Consider the following 21,235-nt stretch of genomic DNA (forward strand, 5'->3'; position numbering starts at 1 on the left):
CTAGAGGCCTTTGTATTGGCTGTTAAGATAGTATTAGGGTCCCCTTTGCGGTGTTGGAGTTTGACAGAGAGTCTGTGGCAAGGCATGTGCTGGAATGCAAAGCATAACCTGCAATTGTCAGTGTCAGCCACTAGGTGTCAGTTTATATTAAACACATTCATTTTGCAACGTACACATGCTGTGATGCTTATAGCAGGATAACTGTACTAAGAGTAACGTTGTTTCTTTCATATATATAAGACAAGAGTGTGAGATCCTTAATAAAAAGCATTACCTTTTACAGTGCATTGTATTTCTAATTTTACTTTTTTTCTAATAAAAATAGATTGGTGCCTCTGAGTTTTTTCTACACTACCGTGCCTACGTGTTTGTGGGGAGGAAGGGAAAGACTAGACACAGACACCCAGGTGAGTACTAGTTATAGCTGCTGGTACGCTGCGGGAGAACCTGCATTCTAGAGCATTATGTCATCTTAGGAGTGGGGACTTCCTGAGCTCTCGATGGTTTGGTGAAGTGGGCGGGGAATAGAAGAGATTTATACAGTTCCTGGCACATCTGACATGTTTGTATGTCACCATCAGGAGTGGGTTGGAAAGAGATCTCGTAGAGGACCTCTCAGGCCTAGCACTAGGATAAAAATAGTCCTTGTTGCCTGGCCTGTAACAGCACAGTCTGAGTCACCACACAACTTGTTGTGGTGTCACAGGAGCAGGTAGAGAGAGTTCTGACAAGTTATGAATCTGTGGCTGGCGGGAACCCGAGGTTAGGGCCCCGAAAAAGGGGTATGGCTGTTTTTAAAATTCTCCACAAGAGAGAGCCAATCTAATAGCTTTGCAGAGGCGCCTGGAGTTACTTGTACCAGCTCTGGCATCAGGTAACCAGGTTTTTTGTATTTAACGCAGATTCCATAAAACATCTCATGACTGGTTTTTAGTGTAGCCATCCAGAGGAATATTAATAGCTGCTTTTTTCCCCTGCCCATATTTTCCTTTTTTGGTCTCCCTCACTATGGTCTCATCTCATTTTTTCTTCACATCTGTCCCTTTCCCCCACGTAATCACCTGTATCATTCTCTGGTTTTTTGCAACTCATTCTTTTTTTCTCCATATCTGTCCCTTTTCCTCACCCTGTCTTCTTTCAGCCAATCACTTTGCTTATTATTACCAAATAGGAAAGCACAGCCATGAAAAGAGAAAAAGGACTGAGGGGGTAACAATGGGTTGACCAAAGTAATGTCTGTAAAAATGCACTGCCATCAACCATACCCGTGTTTGGAAACCCATCACCCTCAGTTTCCTGTTCTCAGCATCTGCAATGTAAATATAATAAGCTTTAGCCCTGTGTGCACTCTATGCTGAAGCAACTGTGTTTGGCAGAGTTGATTTCAAAGACTTGCACTGATCAGCCTAAAAACTGGGTGAATTCAGTTCCTATTTGCCTGTAGCATGGCTCTGTGCTTAGCTTTTTAAGGAAATCTTTTGATCTGAAGGACAAGAGAGCCCTCTGTTGGTGAAATTCTTACATATCCTGATAGTAAAACTAAATATAGCAGGTTTCAGAGTAGCAGCCATGTTAGTCTGTATCTGCAAAAAATAAGGAGTACTTGTGGCACCTTAGAGATTAACAAATTTATTTGAGCTTAAGCTTTCATGAGCTACAGCTCACTTCATCGGATGCATGCAGTGGAAAATACAGTGGGGAGATTTATATACACAGAGAACATGAAACAGTGGGTGTTACCATACACACTGTAAGGAGAGTGATCACTTAAGGTGAGCTATTACCAACAGGAGAGCGGGAGGGTGAGGGCGGGGGAAGAACCTTTTGTAGTGATAATCAAGGTGGGCCATTTCCAGCAGTTGACAAGAACGTCTGAGGAACGGGGGTGGGGGGGAGGAATAAACACGGGGAAATAGTTTTACTTTGTGTAATGACCCATCCACTCCCAGTCTTTATTCAAGCCTAAGTTAATTTAATTGTATCCAGTTTGCAAACTAATTCTAATTCAGCAGTCTCTTGTTGGAGTCTGTTTTTGAAGTTTTTTTTGTTGAAGAATTGCCACTTTTAGGTCTGTAATCAAGTGACCAAAGAGACTGAAGTGTTCTCCGACTGGTTTTTGAATGTTATAATTCTTGACGTCTGATTTGTGTCCATTTATTCTTTTACGTAGAGACTGTCCAGTTTGACCAATGTACATGGCAGAGGGGCATTGCTGGCACATGATGGAATATATCACATTGGTAGATGTGCAGGTGAACGAGCCTCTGATAGTGTGGCTGATGTGATTAGGCCCTATGATGGTGTCTCCTGAATAGATATGTGGACACAGTTGGCAATGGGCTTTGTTACAAGGATAGGTTCCTGGGTTAGTGGTTCTGTTGCGTGGTGTTTGGTTGCTGGTGAGTATTTGCTTCAGGTTGGGGGGCTGTCTGTAAGCAAGGATTGGCCTGTCTCCCAAGATCTGTGAGAGTGATGGGTTGTCCTTCAGGATAGGATGTAGATCCTTGATGATGCGTTGGAGAGGTTTTAGTTGGGGGCTGAAGGTGATGGCTAGTGGCGTTCTGTTATTTTCTTTGTTGGGCCTGTCCTGTAGTAGGTAACTTCTGGGTACTTTTCTGGCTCTGTCAATCTGTTTCTTCACTTCAGCAGGTGGGTACTGTAGTTGTAAGAATGCTTGATAGAAATCTTGTAGGTGTTTGTCTGAGGAGTTGGAGCAAATGCGGTTGTATCGTAGAGCTTGGCTGTAGACAATGGATCGTGTGGTGTGGTCTGGATGAAAGCTGGAGGCATGTAGGTAGGCATAGCGGTCAGTAGGTTTCACAGATCTTGGGAGACAGGCCAGTCCTTGCTTACAGACAGCCCCCCAGCTTGAAGCATATACTCACCAGCAACCACACAACAGAATCACTAACCCAGGAACCTATCCTTGCAACAAAGCCCGTTGCCAGCTGTGTCCACATATCTATTCAGGGGACACCATCATAGTTACTTTGGACAAGCAGCTCCCTCCTGCCATCACAGGCCACACTCCCATCTCCCCCCTCTGCCCCACCCAGGCTAGAGCAGGAACAGAACCCAGGAGTCCGGACTTCTCCTGGGAAACCATTCCCCACTTCAAACCATTCCCCACTTCCCTCGGCATAGCAAGGTCAGGGTCTCGTTGTTTCCCATTGATTTCCATGCTCAGCAGCTCACAGTGTCAGGCCCGGCTCAGAGACTCTCAGCCTGGGGAACAGTCTCCCACAAGGGAAGGGCTGGGAGCCCCATTGCTGGGACCTTTCCAAACACACTGGAGATGGCTCTGCAGAATTTCCTCCCTGGTCTGAGAGCCAGGGGCTCCTGGGGGCTGTTTGCAAATCCAATCTCCTTTGGGAGAGATTCTCTCCCCCTCTTTCTGCCTCTCCCAGACAGACAGGGAACGCCACAGAGGAACCCTAATGCCACTCACTTGCTCTGGTGATGGAGCGATGGATGGAGGATGTTCAGTGTCGTCCCTCACCCATCTCCTCACTCTCCAAGCCCAGGGCAGGCTGGAGAGGGTGGTGGTGACCTGAGGAGTTACCTCGCCCAGCCAGCAGGCAGGGTGATGACACTGGGCCATCGACTGGCTGTGAAAACAAGAGTCTGTCTTATTGCCAAGGGACAGAGAAACTCGGCAGTACACCGCGCTAGTGTGGAGGTGACAGAGCCTCCAGGATCCTGACATCCCAGCACTTTACACACCTTCCTGGAGCCTCCCAACCCCCCTGGGCTGTAGGGACTGCGACCCCAACCCGACTGATGAGAAACAGGCCTGGGGAGGGGAAGCTATTGGCTCAGGGTCACACCAAGTGTCAGAGCCTGGGATGGGACCCAGCAGTCCTTATTTCCAGGCCCCTTCACTAACCACTGCTGCACACTCCCTCCCACAGCTGGCAATTACAACCAGGCCCTCGTGTCCGCTCCCCCTGCCTTTGAGAGGGAGTGTGCTCTGCTGGAGTGACTGGACCAGGGATTGGGAGCCAGGACTCCTGAGTTCCATTGCTGGGTTTCCTATTGCTTCCATTGCTGGTTGTTTTCCTTTTCCTGTGGGACTTTGGGCAAGTTGCTCCCCCTCTGTGGCTCTGTCCCCAGCAGTCAAATGGGGATTGAATACTTTCCACGATTGGACAGTGCTGGGAGAATCCCCCAGCAAAAGCTGCTCTGACAGTGCCAAGCAGCTTCTGCCCATTAAAGGTCGGAGCGCACTGCCCGGGAGGAGGAGTGTTCGGCTCTGGGGTTTCACTTCAGCCCAGTCCATAGAGAGGGGCCCAGTCATGGAGTTTGGCTCAAGAAGACCAATTCTCCAATTTCCTAAGGCCTTTTTGAATTCCAGTCCTGTGCTCCAAAGTGCTTGGTGTCATTTGCATATTTTAGAAGCATACTTTCCACTCCATTTTCCAAATCATTAATGAAAATATTGAATCGTACCGGACCCCGGACTGATCCCTGCCAGACCCACTAGGTGCACCCTCTCCGTTGGACAGCCAAACATGGAGAAGGGCTCTTGAAGGATGGGCTTTCAACCAGCTCTGCACCCACATTACACTAATTGCATCTAGACCACATTTCCCTAGTTTGCTTGTGAGAATGTCCTATGGGACTGTGTCAAAAGCCTTAGTAACACCAAGATCGATCACATCTACTGTTTACCCACCTCCACTAGGCCCGTAACCCTACTAAAGAAGGAAATAGGATTGGTTTGGAATGATGTGTTCTTGACAAATCTGTGCTCACTAGTCCTAAGAACCGAATTATCCAGTAGGTGCTGACAAACTGATTGTTTAAGAATGTATTCCAGGATCTTTCCAGCTATGGAAGTGAAGCTAGCTAGTCTGTAAGTCCCAGGGTTCTCTTTGTTCCCCTTTTAAAGATAGGTCCTGTCTTGTTACTGGACGGGAAGATGTTCTTTTTCAGGGATCTCAGACGAGAACTGGGGCACAGCACCTGGTTCGTTAAGGCCACAAAACTAGAGGCAGGAACCTCTTCTCTCCTGCTGGCAAAGAACCCCAGGTACCTAAAAGGCAGGGACTCACATCCCTGAATGGGCTTTAAAAAAGGCAGTGGTTAAAAAATTTGGCCCTGACCATTTCTTGTTTCCACAGACTAGACATTTTAGCAAACTTTAGAATCCCTTGGTGCTAAACACCATGAAACTCCCCTTTCTCCTTCCCAGAGGGCTTTAACACCCTTTAGCTCACTCAGGATCACGACTGCCCAGAGTTGGAGAATTGTCCCTGTTCTCATTGAACAGATGGGGAGGAGCTTGAGGTACAGAGAAGGGAAGTGACCTACCCAAGGGCCTACACAGCAAGGCGGTGGCTGAGCCAGAAAGAGAAGCCACCAGTCCTGACTCCTAACGGACAACAAACCCCCAAGAGGCAGGGATAGAGCCCAGGAATCGAGATGGTGGGAAATTTCATTGAAACCGTTTCTGTCAGAAAATCCCATTCAGACTAAATCAGTTTGTTCCTGGAAATCATAACAAGTGGGATGAGAGTTCTTTGCAAAAAGATTTTGTTGCCAAACAAAAGCATCTCCTCTTTGTCACAGTGTGTTAAATTGTCTCATCGCACACAAAGAGGAGATACTTAGATCTCAAAACTTAGATAAGAAAATACAAATAAAATAGACTATTTCAGCTATTCTATTCTGTCATAATCTGATCTGAGTAAACGTGATAGGACACCTCATATTATGCACTACTCCTAGTGACACTCTCCAATGGATCCGCATTCTCCACCCACCGTGAGGTAGGTAGGAGTGGACCGTTATTATCCCTACTTGGAAGAGGGAGAAGTTAAGACTGAGAAAGGAGAATTGACTTGTCTTAGGTCATACAGCCAGTGAGTGGCAGAGTTGGGAATAGGACCCAAGTGCCCTGATTTTCAAACTAACCATCGGATCTTCAATTTCATACACTGAATGACCTGAATAAAGTGCTCTCAAATGAGCTCCAGACCAACAACAGTGCACAGGAATTATTCAGCAAGTATCTGAGGAGAACTGGAATGTTCAAGAGAATCATGAACTGCTCAGAGGCAATTAATGCAGAGAAGCAGCAAAATTCGTCAACCATATGACTGGTTGTGACTTACTAACTTACTTGGTCTTAAAAGAGAACAACAAGGACCTGAGTCTCCTCCCTGTCAATAACCCCCTGCTCAGCCAATCAGGGTAGAGGCTGAGGACTGGAGGCTGAGAGTTCTCACCAGAGAGCCCAAAGGATGGCCCAGGTCACTGGTGGGGATCACTGCCCGAGCACTATTTCAGCCCCACATTTTTGGGCGGACCTCCCACGACATGAGCTGCAGAGCACTCTCCCGTCACACAAACACCCCTCCTGGTGTTGGGAGGGGAAGAGGAGAAAGGACAAAAGATGCAAGAGAAGAAGAGAAAGGAGGGAGGGATGGAGGAAAAGGTGAAATAAAATGGACAAACCCTCCTGTCCCCAGTGATTCTAAGGGACAAAATTCTAGGTGCGGAATAAAATTCTGCCTCCTTAAGCTTGTGTTTTCCACGCCTAGAATTCAGCTGTCACCAGACGGATCCGACTGAAGAGGTTTCAGCCCTGAGCAGGCTCTTACCTTCTCAACAGGGACATCTGTTTTCTCGTCAAATCAATGAAAGGAAAGGAGGAAAGTCGACAGAGGTTCCTCCTGGTGCTCACGGACGTGACCCCTGATCCCCTCTCAGTCCTCACGGAGAGACCTCGAGAAGGAGACTTCCCTGGCCCCTCCCCAATCTGCCTGGCTGATGTCAGCATCTGTCTGTGAGGTCACCACCTCCCCACCACCTTTGACCAATTGGCTGAGCTCCTGCAAAAGGCCTGTGTGATGTCACTGCCACCCCCTCCCTTGCCGTGCTCATGTCCTGTCTCTGGCCAGACACTCTGGAGGTTGGAGCTGCTCCCTGGGGATCGCCCCACTCAATGAGGGTTCATTCTAGGAACAGGGCAGGATTGACTTTCTGTGTGCCTGGCACCAAACATATTTGTGGACCCCCCTGGGGAATGAAGAGGCCGGGGCAAGAGTACAGCGGGCAGGGTGGATTTGATTTAAATCACTCGTCAGGAAGACTCCATTTAATCATGGTTTTCTACATAAAAGTGCATTCTTGTTGCTTGTTATAACCTTAATACACATTCTTCACTCACTTTTAGAAGGGAAACACTATACATTTTTAAACCGTGATTTATTTGGAAAACTTTTCAGATGAGTTTTACAGCTATGTCACAAAATGAATGAGTGTTTGGTTATTTCATTTACCAAAGGTAACTGAAGCAGAGATTTATGAAGTTATTGGGAGGTGAACTCTCTCCAATTCAACAGGTTAATCATTAATATTTGGAGGATTTTCTTGCCAGGCTGTATTAGGAAGAGAACATCCCCAGACAGATATTTAAATTGCTTTATTTAACTAAAACAACAATGTGAAGTATTCTGGATATTTTTCCTCAACAGCAAACATAATAGTTTAACAAAAAGCATATGTCTCTCACTTCTCACGTTTATCTCCAGACTTCTTTTCCTTGTCCAGATCTATTCTGCCCCCAACAATCTTCTATTCATTGAACTTTTTGAAACTTTTCACTTTTAAAGAGAGGTAAGGGGTTGACCCTGTGTCCACAAATTTGCAGAGGGACAATAGAGTTGAGGTCTGTTACTTCTCACCTCTCTATATTATTTATTTATTTAAAACATTTTTGATGTTAACAAGCACGTTACCTCTGGAGACACAAATCCACAGTTTGAAAACTGCAAAACTAAGCATCTCTGATGTACCTTAATTAAAACAATCTTTAGAAATTTTTTCCTCAAAAATCCAATTTAAATTAAAAAAATCAGATTATTTGATTTTTTAAAAAAAGTCATTGATTTTTATCCACCCTCAAAGTTGGGCATGGGGGCGGGGGGAAGGATTGGTCCAAGCTGGAGTGAGGCAGGGGACAGGGGCAAGATGAGCACAGCGGGGGATGAGGGGAGGACTAGTCCCTGTTGATTGGAGCGAGGCAGGGTCTGAGGGCAAAAGCACAGTGGGGCAGGAGCTAGGGTTGGTCCTTGGAGCAAGAGAGGGACCGGGGGTAAACTGCAAGCACAGCAGGTCTGGGGAGGGGGTAAACAGGATCCCCCCCACTCCTGCCCACATAGAGTGGGTACCTACCTTCTCCCTGGTTCTAGCCCATTCTCTTCATCTCGCTCTGCACTGAGCTGAGGGTGGGGGGTGCACTGAGCACAGGGCTGAGTGTGAAGGAGAAGGCTGGGGGTTGGGGTGCAGGGTCTGAACAGGAGGTAGAATGAGGGAGGGGGCTCAGGGTTGGGGCAGGAGGTTGGGGGTGTGGAGCGCTTACCTGGGGCAGCTCCCATTCGGTGCCAGGGGTGCAGGTTGGTATGTCGGGGGGGGGGAGGGTGCAAGAGCTCCAGTTTGGTGCTCAGGGTGGGGGTGGGGATGTGTGGGAGGTGCAGGTGTCAGGACTGGGTGTGTGAGGGGGGTGCAGGAGTCAGGGCTGGGGCGTGCAGGAGTCAGGGCAGAGGGCTGTGTGTGTGGGAGAGGGCTGCAGGGGTCAGGGCTGGGGAGGTGTGCTGGAGTCATGGGGGTGCTCCCAGCCCCCTGCCCTGAGCGGTTCACAGGAGGGGGCTGGAGGGGGTATACCCGGATTCCACCCCCTTCCTCAAGGCCCTGTCCCCGCCTCTTCTCCACGTCCCCCTCTCTCTGCCCGGCACACCGCGGACCGGGGGCAGGGGGCGGAGGTGGGGCGAGTCCGCAGCGAGTTGCAGGGCAAGGCGGGAACTTGGCTGCCGGCAGCCTCGGAGCAGCAGGACCGAGCCCGGGGCGCAGCCCCACTAAGCTTCTCCCCCGCAGGAGAGAGCGGGGGCGGAGAAGAGTGGCTGGGCCGAGGCCCCCCTACCCCAAACTCCCCCGCCCCCCATCTCCAGCAGTCCGGCCGCCCCCCCCCTTTTTTTTTGCGCTTGGGGCGACCCTGATTCGGGTGTGCCTGGGCCCACCCCGTGCACACGCCTCTGAAGCTAGCATTATTGTGTGATCCTTGACAACCCCGGAGCTGTGCTGCCCCTGAGCAGTGTGAGCGGGAATTGTGCTTTTTCACACTGCTTGTGAACACACGGGAGTCCAGCTAGCCGGCTTTCAGCTCCCCCACTATAAAAAGTGATCAAGCCCTTCCTGTACCACAAACCCAGGGCCTTGAAGGGACGGGTCAGCGCAGAGAATTCAGGGCTTGCCAACAGGGGGACACTCAGCAAAATGAATTTTGATTAGTAGAAGGTGTGACTTGAAAGTGGATTAGTTAAATGGCATCGAACCCCTCACTAACCCCATCAAAGAACTGACCTACATAGCGCATCAGAGCTCAAAGCTATTTCTTTATGTTTTTTGGGAGAAAGCTACATATTCCACAGTCCACACCCCTCTTCAAATGAGAGTTTTGGGGAGGTTGTAGAGAGGTTCCCTGTGCCTCTCTGGTGACTTGGCTTCTGGATTCTCCTGGTCTTTATCTTCTCCTGCAGTGTTGATTTTCTCTCCTTCACCATCCTGCAGCCTCCTCCTTCTCTTCCTGTTGAAATAGCAGCAGCAGTTGCTCTGGTATCTTAGACCTTGTCTACACTAGAACTGATTTCAGTATCACTTACGGCGCTCAGGGGGGTGAATAATCCACCCCCCTGAGCGATGTAAGTGATCCCGATCGAAGCGCTGTTGAGGAGAGCGCTATGTCGGCAGGAGAGCTTCTCCCGCTGACAGAGCTACGCCTCTCACGGCGAGTGGGGCAATTAAGCTGATGGGAGGAGCTTAGAGCATCTTCTAGTGTCGAGGTAGCATTAGTGATGAGTAGCTCAGTGTCTAGATAAACCCTTTACTATGACCAGAACTATGAACAGAAGCGAGGTAACAAACTTGCAACAACTCTGCAGGATGGTGTGGTCCCCACTTCACACTGTTTAGCTCTGTGCTCAGAGCACTCGGCTGGGACCTGGGAGACCCAGATTCAGTTCTTTCCTGTCTGCCAGAGGGAAAGAGAGGATTTGAACAGGAGTCTCCCATGTCTCAGGAGGGGCTCTAACCACTAGGATATTCTGATCTGGGGCTCCCTCCGTTTCTCCTGTTGAAGCTGTTCTCCTGCGGATAAATAATGAAAGAGTGATTAGAGCAGGCAGACTAGACCCAGGGTCTCCTCCCAGGTGGATGCCCTGACCACTGGACTACAGACTCCTTCACGTTCTCTGGCCCAATGATGATATCAGCACTTATCCACAGTGGAACAGAGTGGTATTTGTCTCTTGAGTGCCTGCTAGTACTTGGGTGTGGTACTGCAATCTTTCACCCACTCCTGGTGCCCCCTGTATGTTGCTGACCTCACAAGGCATGTCTGCAGTGACTCATGCCTCCAGCCAGGTCTCACAGTCAAAAATGAACCACTTCCCGGGTAGCAAAGAGCTCAGCCAGCTGTCTGCCTGCCTGCCTGCCCTCACCAGGGTCTTCAGCCCCATCTCAGGGCCCTTTAAATCCAGCCCTTTGCTCAGGTTTCTAGAGGAGTCTTGTCCCCCGCCCAGGGCTCAGGCCACTTCATCACTGGGGGAACCCAGGCCCACTCACAGCTCCAGATTCCAGCCCAGGGATCTTGTCAACAGCAAGCGCCTACTGCTTCCTTTCATTAATTCCTGCTACATTCCCTGGGCCTCTCCCCACCTCTACCTCGTAACGGTTTCAGTTCCTCTCACTCCCCAGTTTAGCTCGTGCAGCCTATCAAATGCCTTTTGGCCAGAGCTGAGCACCCTTCTTTGCTCCTCCACCCCCAGCAGGGAACTGAGCAGCTGAGGTCCTGCAGCTCCTTTTTATAAGAGGCTGCTGGGCTCTGACTGGCTGCTTCCATGAGGCTTCTCTAGGCAAGCCTAGAGGAGCCCCCTCTGCTGCTCCTTCCTGGGGCAGGGAATAGGACTGCAGGGCCACCAGGAGGAGGCCACAAGGGGCCAGGTACACCCCATCACAAACAGGCCTCCAAATTTTGGATGCCAAAGTCCTGGGTTTGTTTGGGTGTCAAAGCCAAACTCCTGGGCTTTGATCTGATAGGCCCTAGAAACACTCCGGGGAATGAGGGGAGACATTGGGGATCGGCGGAGGGAATGAGGGGAGAAGAGCAAGGATCACTATCACTCCACCCAGCAGAAATGGGGCTTGGGGTGAAGAGAACGGGGCTGTGTGAGAAGAGACAAAAGGCAGGAAAGCTACCAAGCATGTTATGAGAACCTGTCTAGACCAGAAAGTTGATTCACCTCACCCCACTGAGCCTTCTATAGAAATAGTCTTGTGTTTTAATGCTGGGCTGGGGGTCTGCTCTTCCCCAGGGTCCCCCTTCATGTAAGGGGCACTCTTTGCTGTTTGATTCCTGAGCCTTTCGGGTGGAATGAGGTCACATTTTCAATTCTCTGCATCCACTAGGGCTAGAAACTTAACTTTATTTTTCTTAAATGAAAGCCAAAGTTCTCATCTAGCCATTGGACGCCAGGAGCTGGGCTCTTGGAAACCCCAAATACCATGAGACCCATGACAAAATCACGTGGTGGCAATACGGAGGCTGAGACTTTCAGAGCAGTCATGGGGATTTAGATCCATAATTACCTGAATTGAAGAAGTGCTTAGATGAGTTCTCCAATGGATTTTTGCTCTGTCTGCCCATGCAGTCATAGCAATTTCACAGTGGCCACAGTGTGAGCAGTTACAATATTGCACTGACAGCACTGCAGCAGATGGATGAGGGCAGAGGCAGCACGGACCAGATGTCACTCATTGCATGACATTGGTACCCTGCTAGCAAGAAAAGCTACTTGGAGAGGAAATACGCAGGAGGAGCAAGCCTCCAATGCAGTTAATGGGCTGTCCTGGCCAGCTGTAGTCCCTGAGAGGGGAGCTAGGGTTGCAGATACCTTGTAGAGCTCCACTTCTTCTTCAGGCAAGCCCAGTTGGCTCCATATTGCCCCTGAGCTCATCCTACAGACCAATCCAATGGAGACAGCAAGAAAGGAGTAAAATGGGACCAAGGGCTACAGAATGGGGCAGCAGCAACAGGGACCAGAGCTACAGAATTCTGCAGTTTACAATATTTTATTTGGTTGCTTAAGTCTATAAAGAGAAAAATTGTAAATGACTGTCTAACAGTCCCCCCTCCCCCAATAAAATCAATTAATGCATCTAACAGTGTTCAGGGAAGGTCCCATAATCCTGAGGAAATGCCAAATCCTGGGGCAGGTTGCTGGGCCTCTCCTCTGGCCCTGCCCTTCCAGCAGTAGAACTGCTGCATGTTTTCAAGTGTCACAGGAGCCTCCTACCCTGTGAGCAGCTTCTTTTGAGAGGGGTCAAAGGCATTAAACCAGCCAGGGATTTTAAGGCCACTAGGCCGTTATCATCCAGTCCCGTGATTCCCAAACACATTTTTGCTTTAGTTGAACTTATGGCCACAGCAAACTCAATGCGGCGGCTGCTGCTGTGACAGTTAAATTGTCCTGCGAGGGCTGGGGGGAGGGGGACGGTCAATATGCAGAGGTGCGTTGGGGCTCCTGCTCTGATCGGGGGCAGGCTCCAGTCTAGAGTTTCTGTTGAAGTATTTTTTAGAACAGCTTGTGAAGGGCTGCCCAGAGCTTCAGCTGGGTGCGCTTTGGTTGTCGACTGTAAGAGCACTTCTTGAGATTTGATCCTGGGAACCACATGGATACATTTCAGGTCTTACGCTCAGCATCCCCCTGCTAACCTTTGTCGTTTCAATCTCACTTTCCTGCTTGTAAATCCTTTTCTTGTCACTGAGGCCCCTAGGGTTGGCTGCAGGAGAAAGTGGCACTTGTGTCATTTCAATCAGTGTTTACACGTGCGTTCTCTTCCTCCCAACACACTACTTTGCACCAGAGCCAACCTCACCTCCAGGCTGCTCCCCCTCCCCACCCAAACTCTCTGCTACCTCCCCTGGGGCAGATGCTTCTGCCTCCCTACCTCTCCTATATGTCCCCTCCTGTCAGCTTCTCAGTGGGGATGGCACAAGTCTCACACGCACCCCCAGTCCCCGCTACTGACCAAAGGAACCCCTGGCTCACACTTGCTACAACCTCCTTACCCCTTTACCCCCCTCCCTACGGACCCAGCTCCCTCTAGGTCCCTCCTCCCCCAATGGCTGCAGTGCCCTCCCCACCACACTGCCCCCACCTGCCTTGCTCCAATCCCTACAGCCCCAGCCCCTTCCGGCTCCAATCACCTAAGCACAAACCTGCTCCCTGTGGTCCCCCCACAAGCTCCCCAGCAATGGCTGTGGAAGGTGGGGGGTCCCTCTTGGCAACCGCACACCCACAGCATCTCCCTAAGCAACAACCCCCTCAGACTCTCCAATGCCCCCCCCACCCCAAAACCTCCCTTGCAATGGCCATGGTGCTGTCCGGGCTCCCCTCCCCCACCATAGCCTTCAGTGTCCTCATTCCCAGCCCCTCCTCAAGGACCCTGGTGCTGCTGTCCAGCCCCCTGCCAGTCACTATAGCCCTGGGGCACCTCACAGGAGCCACTGGATCCCAGACCTTGACCCCCCAGAACCTGGCCGTGGTACTCTGGGCCCTGCTAGCTATAGAGTCCTCCCCCAAAGCCCACCAGACAATTCTGTGACCCCCCCACACCACAGCCTCCGCATCCCACTTAGTCAGGCTCCCCGATCCCCCCACTGCAAATAGCCTCAGCCCCTCAACTGCTACCACATACTCCCCTTCACTGCAGCCCCCCCTTAACCGCCAGTCTCCCCTCCCCCAGTTCCTCCCTCATCACACACCCCTGGGGTGTCCCTTCAGCCCCACCCCCCAGAATGACACATGGAGCACACCCCTTCCCCCGCCCCCAAAGGCCAGGCCCGGCCTTCTGTCCACAGCCATCCCCCCCTCCGCTCCGGCTCCCCCGTGTCGGAACCGGACCGTTGCCCCAGGTCCAGGGGGGAGGGCAGCCGGGAGAGGGCTGCCACAGCCACTTCCGGTGCCTCAGACCCCGTCCCCCGTACCTTTGATTTCTTCATGACAACATGTTATTAACGTTTCTTGGGAGTGTTTTCTGAGTCTAAAGATGTGAGTTTCTTTGTCTTGCAGGAGGATTGTTTTAAAAGCTGATCGTCTTTCTACTGTGAGTCTTTTCATCAGTGTGAGGGATGAATGCTTTCCAGATGGAGAGTCTGTTGGGGAGATGGTTGGTTGCTTGGGTTTGGGGGTTTTTTGGTGAGGGGGGGCAGATTGGTAATATTTGAGGTCACACATATATCGCTAACTGCATGAGTTACAGACTTCTCCCCCCCCGCCAGCCCACGTTCCATGGATCTTGCCTGAGCCCCCCATCCCAGGGCAGAAGCCTGAAGCCCGAGCCCCACCGCACCTGGGAAGGTTGGAACTCCCACCGGTTGCCTGCTCCTACAAGGCTGATGACTCCGGAAGTGGGTAGGGACCAACCCCTGCAGGCAGCCCCCGGGGAAGAGCCATTTCTTTGCTGCCCCCGACTCCCCCTCAATTCCAGCCCAGCAGGGCCGGCTCCAAACACCAGCGTTCCAAGCAGGTGCTGCGGCGGCACTGGGAAAGGGGGCATTCCGGGTGCCGTCAGGGCGGCCCTCGTCTTTCCGCGGCAGTGGTAATTCGGCCGCACCTTTACTCTGCAGGCTGGTCACAATGGTAGTGGTGGGGTCACATAGGCAGTTGCCCTCAGTGACCACCAGAGGTCGCTGCAGCAATGAGAGGGGGGATACATGCCAGGCATTGCCGCACCTGGCCACCAGGAGTCACTGCTCCAACAAGAAGGCACCTACAGGGCACTCCCGTGCCTGGTCAGCAGGGGTCACTATCACAGTGCTGGGGGGGAGATACACATAGGGCACTATCCCACCTGGCCAGCAGGGGTCAGTGCCCCAACAGGAGCGATATTCACCATGCACTGCCTCACCTGGGCACCAGGGGGCCCTGCACCCTGACACCGACCCACACATATCCCTGGTGAGCAGGCGTGTGCCTGTGTGTTACTCTGCACCTTAAGGAATGAGGCAAAGGCTAATTTTACTTAAATTTCTGATGAAGAAAGCTCTGAGTTACAACCCTCACCTTGCTGAGCACCTGCCCATAGTGTCCCCGATGACAGCAGAGACCCCAGAACACAGAGACCCAAAGGGGAAGCAGCTTTTAGGTGAAGCAATGACAGACTCTGGGGAGGGGTTCTGGGAAAGCAGAGAAAGACCAACTAACTGCAGAGGGGAAAATCATAATCTATCAGGGAGAAAGAACTGACTCAGCGAGGACATCACACCAACTCCAGCCAGGCTGAGAGACCAGCAATTCGGGGCTGGAGCAGCTCCAGCTAGAGGCTGGGCGGAGGCAGGGGACCTCAGTCTCTCTGCTGAGCAGGCTGCTTTGGGTGGAAGGAGGGACAAGGAGCCCCTCCAGCAAGGGTCTTGCTGCGCAAGGAGGGGGAGATCTGGGGCAGTCTTTGGAGGAGCTGGTTCAGCAGCCGTGAGCCCGCTGGCTTGTCCAGACCGGAGCTCTCCAGCAGCACCCTGTGCACAGGTGTACGCACGGGATGGAGGCACCAGTGTAACGCTACAGGGCCTGACTCTGCTGAGTGCTGCCTGCAAGAGAGACGGGGCAGAGTCCAGGGCAGATGGGGGCAGGAGATGACAGGGCCAGCACCCATGAGCTGAACCCATCACACCTCTGGCCCATGACGTCACCACCCGTCCCTGCAGCTCTCCACCTGTCCCGCTGTCCATCCAACCCTAAAGCCCCCCATCCACCCCCACTGTATGCAACATACAGCCCTTCACCCACCTCCTCATGCATCCTGCCGGCCCTCTGGGTGTCCGTGCAGTGCCCAGCACAAGGAGGTGTGGACAGGGCCCAATTAACCTTCTGTGAGCCCGGCACCAAACATGTATGTGGGTCCCTATGGAGGAATGGGGTATGGCACAAGAGGGGGTTGATCACCAGAGCCAGGGGCTGGCCAGGGGTAAGGCACAGGGAGGTGGGGGGAGGGAGACACAGCTCCGGTCTGCACAGCCCCACACAGGGGCTCTGTTTGCAAACCCGCAGCCACCAGACACATACTGGCCCACCCAGCCCTGCGCTGCCAGCGTGCTCTGCCATACCACCCCCCTGCCCATTGCTCCCCACCCTCTTATGCCCAGCAACTCCCATGCCCAGTGCCCCCTCACCCAGAGATCTGGCTCACAGATCCCTGTGCCCAACACTCCTCACTGCCCAGTGCCCCTCTCACAGCCCCCCCACAACTGCCCAGCACCCCATATTCCTGAGGGAATTCAGCACCGAACAATTAAAAATTCTGTGCACTATTTGAAAATTCTGCAAATGTTATTTGTCAATAAATGAATGTGGAAGCTCCGGCCTGGCAGTGGGGAGCAGAGGCCACTGGCTGCGTGGAGGTGGGAGATCACCCTGCAGCCTTCCCCCTCCCCTCCCGGGATAGGGACTCGGCCGTGAGGCTGCACCCCACCCTGACTCAGGGTAAGGGATAAACCTGCCCCAGAAACACTCTTGGCCACTGCCCCTGTGCCAGGTGTGGGCAGACAGGCTCAGCCTGGCAGGATCGAAGTGTGGAAGGGCTCAGTGTGAGGGGATCCCGGTGGGGTAAGAGGGTTCTGGGTGGAGCAGTCGGGCTGAGGTGGCTCACTGCGGGATCTGGATGAACTGGGGCTTGTTGGGGGGCTCCAGGTGCAGGCGCAGTGGGACTCTGCAGAGGGCTCCAAGTGAAGGTGGTTGGGGCTCAGCAGGTGGTGTGTTGGTGTGGGGAGCTCAGCGCAGGACAGGTCCGGGTGCAAGGGAGGTAGGGCTCATTGGAGTGCGGGTCCAAGTGCAGCAGGCTGGGGCTCTGTGGGGTGGGTGTCCGGGGGGCTTATCGGGGTGGTCCAGGTGCAGGGGAGGTGGGGGCTTGTCAGGGTGAGGGTTTGATGGGCCTGCTTAATGGGGAGCCTCAGCTGCTGCCAAGGGGATGCTGCATGCCGGGCCCCCGCTTCCCCCTGCCCCCGCTTCCTCTATCCCCTTCTCTTCCCCACCCCGTGCTCCTTCCCTATTGCCCCAGCCCTCCTCATCCCACCCCCTTCCTTCCCTATGGCTTATTTCCCCCCACTCCCCCCACCCCGCCGTGCCCCAGCACACGCACTCACTGCTGTACAGAGAACAGGATGGCTCCTCCCAGCGCACAGACGGGGAGCCCGACAGGCACTAGGACCCAAAAGGCAGCGTCCACCTGCAAAGTCAGCAGAACTGAGAGCTGGGGGTGGCTCTCTTTCCAACAGAGCTTCTACAGCCAATCAATCAGCACTGAACAAATATCGCAACACTAACACCTTCCAGGCCAGATTTTAGCAGAGAGTCTCTAAGCCTCACTGCAGGGAGCTTCCCCCACCAGCCCTGAGCAGAATATCGCTGCCAGCCTCCAGCTCAGGGTTGAGCCTTCACTTCCTCCCATGCAGCTCTCAGAGAAAAGCTCCTTTGGTTCCCCGAAGGGGAAAATCCACAAACAAACCTTCCCTTTGCTCTCACACCCCTAGGGGCCCAGGACAGCCAGGTATCCATCCCAGCCCATGCATGGGTAGGAGTTCCTGCTGATCCCTGTTGACAAATACTGACCTTGCGCTGCCCTGGGGGGGCTGGGGGAGCTGCCCCATTTTCCACACGTACGTCCTGTTTCTGGGAAGGAAGAACTACGGCCCTAGTGATAAGTCCCTGCTGCACCGTGCTCTGCACAATGCCAGAGCCTCACCGGGCCGGAGCCTCCTTTGTCAGCCACCTGCGAGAGGAGCAGGCTCGTTTCCACAAGACTTGGGGAGTTTGGGGAGACGGGGCAGAGGACGAAGTCTAGAGACACCAGTGGGAGCCCCATGCCCTGAGCTGAGAGAGCTAGTGCCCGATAAAAGAGCCTTCGCCGTAGAGCTTCCACCACCCGCGGTGGAGAGGCCCCAGCAGTGGCGGGGGGGGGTCAGGGGGCGGAGAGGAGCCCCGGGCCTGGCTGGCCAAAAGGAGCGAGCAGTGGGAGAGAGGGGAGAGGAGCTAGTGGGTAGTGGGGCCTCGGGGCACATGGCAAGTGGAGGGGGCCAGGCCGGGACTCCTTCTGAGTGTGGGCCCGGTGCCATGGTGCCAGTGGCACCGTTCGAAACCCAGTACTGGGCGTGGACCCCGAGCGAGGCTTTTGGGTGATGCAGTAATGGAGCCAGGGATGATAAGGGGGTTTCTAGGCATCTCTAATCCCAGCCCCACTTCTCCTGTGCCCTAAGCCATGACCACGAATCCACCCCTCTCCATCTCAGACACCACAGCCCCAAAGACATGACTGGCCACTCACGCTGTGACCCAGTTACACCAATGAAGTCTCCCCAAACTCTCTAGGAAGATACGGAGTGGGAGGGGCAAGCCACTTAGCCCAGTAGGGCAGAGACCATGGCCATAGGCAGATAGACCCAGCCTAGCCCAGAGGAGACTGGGGGAGGGGGAGCAGAGGAAGAGGATGCAGGCAACTGAACATAACAAGTGTCCATGAAAGGAGAGAGAGAGAGTTTGAGTGTGAGTTGGCCAACACAGTAGAGAAGACAGAGAGAGAGAGAGAGAAATCTAGGAGGAAGGAAAGAAACTCAGAACAGGGAGTCACCCTCATGGATTCAACCTTCTGCTAGGGAGCACACCCCACTCCTGGCCAGAGAGATGATCAGCCCCCATAAATGGCAACATCATCTCCCTTGAAGCCACAGCTAGTCAGGAAACCCACACCCAGCTAACGGGAAGTCCCTGCTTGGAGCCAGAGGGGCTGTGACCAGACCCCTCCCCAAACCAGACACTTACCTCACTGACAGCTGTCACGGAGTGTGGGGGAGTCCAGGCCCTGCACCCCTCTTCCTGGGATTCACTGAGACTCTCAGCCAGCCAGTAAAACAGAAGGTTTATTGGACAACAGGAACACAGTCCAAAACAGAGCTTGTGGGTACACCCAGGACCCCTCAGTCAAGTCCTTCTGGGGGAGCAGGGAGCTTAGACCCCAGCCCTGGGGTTCCCTGTGTTCCTCCACCCAGCCCCAAACTGAAACTAAACCCACCCAGCAGGTTCCCTGCTGCAGCCTCCGTCCACATTCCTAGGCAGAGGTGTTACCTCCCCCTCCCCCTCCTGGCTCAGGTAACAGACTCTCAGGTCTCCCGTCCCCAGGGCACATTCCCAGGTCAACACTCCCCCCTCCCTGCTGCATCACATCATCACAACAGCGACAGCTGCTTCGCTCCCAGCTGGACAGGTCTTGCCTGGCATCAACAGGATTCATGCTGTCACTGCTCTCGCTCACTTTCCATCTCACCTCGGTGCTGGACTCCGTCCTCATGACTTCTTTCCCCTTGGTATTAAACACAACACAAGAGGGAAAGAAAAAGCAATGGTGGCGAGGCTCCACTTCTCGCTCCTCCCGCACCCCAGGGCTCTGGCTTCAACCCTCCTCCCATTATGCCATCACAGATACAATTAGAAATCCCCCCTCTGCACCTGCACCCAAAGGAGTCACTCTGCACAGGAGACGATTGTCTCTTCCCCTGCCCTTAATACCACGCGCAGCTCTCGACCTCTGAAGAAAACTAACCTGGGAAGAGCTGAGGAAGAGAGTGCTGTCACCGCTGACTCACACTCAGTGCTGGGAAAGGCAGAAAGCTCAGGACTGTTCATCTCTGCTTACCGGGATGTCCAGCCTGCTCAGCTCCACTTCTTCCAGCTTCTCCTCTGCCTGGGGCTCCTGGGCGACTCATCTGCAAGCGCAGGAAATAACCGACGAGCGAGGCAGCCCTGCCCACAGCTCTACCGGTGCGCGAAACCTCGGCCTCCCTCCGTCTCCCACATGCTCTGGAGCAGCCCCACGCGATGGAAAGAGACAGAGCCAACGGGCTGCATGGCCAGTCACCCCACCTCCTCCACTGTCGCCTCCAGGACCTGCTATGATTCTCTTCCCTCCTGCTAGATGGTGCAGGCTCTCGAGACCAAGCCTGTGGGGATCAATGCGCACTTCTCCTGCCCATGGCCTGCGGTAGGAGGTATGACAAAGAGAGAGAGGGTGAGCTGGACAGGTCTTGCCTGGCATCAAGACACACACACTTGCCTGGCATCAAGACACACACACTTGCCTGGCATCAAGACACACACACACACACTTCTTTTCCCTTGGTGCCAAACACAACGCAAGAAGGAAAAACAAAAGTTATCCTCACACACTGCCGTGATGGCGGGGCTCTTCTTTTCGCATCTCCCACACCCCAGGGCTCTACCCTGAACCCCCTTCCCATGATGTTCTGGGAGCTACAATTAGAAGCACCCCAGTGCACCTGCACCCAAAATAGTCACTCTGCACAGGAGACTCTTGTCCCTTCCACTGGTCTTAACCCCGCAGAGCCCCGGGCCCAGCCAGGATGCACCTTATTATTCTTGAGTACTGGGGCGCTCGTCCTCTCCTTCCTATCCCTCTTGGACTCCATCTGTGAGAGGGGACAGGGAACTGTTACAGACACAGACACCCTCCCCCAGCTCTCTGCACCCTGGGCTCACACCTGGTTGTCTCCCCAATCCTTGGCATTGTCCAGCATGTCTCCCTCCACAGAAGTCACCTGGCCTCCTCTTAGACGCCATCTTCATATCGCTCTTCTCCTTCCCACGCCCCATTGCAGACACCACATCGCATCCACAGGGCTCCCAAACCGTGTCACCTTCGGCCAAAAACCACACCCCACCCTGAGGGAGCAAAGAGTCTTTGTGAGCCCAGGACACACCAGACAAGAAAAGATTCACACCCACACCCAGCCCAGCCACATTGGGAGCTTGCCCCCCCCTTCCCGGCCACAGGGCCATGGGGCTCATGGATGGAGAAGTTTGGTGGGCTCTGGGGGCCCCTGAAGGACTAGCTCAGCGTGTGAATGAGTGACCAGGATATATGTGGGGGGCGGACCGTGGGGTTGAGGTGTTCAGGAGGACCCAAGGGAAGGGAATAGGGGGATTCGAGGTAGAGGAGGGAAGGGTTACCAAGGTGCACTGTGGGAATAGGGGATTTAGAGACCCCAGAGGGGACGGGTTGGGGGCGTGTTTGAGAGCTCCACGGTGGCTGAAAAGGGGAACCCGGCAGGTTGGGGGGTAGCCGAGACTGGCGATGAGGAACCTGGCACATTGGGGATGGACTGGGGGAG

The 21,235-nt window shown here is 53.4% G+C and overlaps 2 long non-coding RNA genes across 2 annotated transcripts; both read right to left on the bottom strand.

The window, feature by feature from the left end:
* Positions 1–9,534: 9,534 nt before the first annotated feature.
* LOC122465626 lies at positions 9,535–19,882 on the bottom strand. The gene is made up of 4 exons (XR_006290606.1): positions 19,651–19,882; positions 19,281–19,410; positions 15,408–15,413; positions 9,535–9,589 (listed from the first exon to the last, which is right to left on the bottom strand). It is a non-coding gene; the product is annotated as an uncharacterized LOC122465626 (long non-coding RNA).
* Positions 19,883–19,976: 94 nt separating this feature from the next.
* Positions 19,977–21,073, bottom strand: LOC119565993. Its single transcript, XR_006290608.1, has 3 exons — positions 20,606–21,073; positions 20,474–20,533; positions 19,977–20,083 (listed from the first exon to the last, which is right to left on the bottom strand). It is a non-coding gene; the product is annotated as an uncharacterized LOC119565993 (long non-coding RNA).
* Positions 21,074–21,235: the final 162 nt, after the last annotated feature.

The sequence above is a fragment of the Chelonia mydas genome, chromosome 4, assembly GCF_015237465.2.
Source record: "Chelonia mydas isolate rCheMyd1 chromosome 4, rCheMyd1.pri.v2, whole genome shotgun sequence".
Taxonomy (NCBI): Eukaryota; Metazoa; Chordata; order Testudines; family Cheloniidae; genus Chelonia; species Chelonia mydas.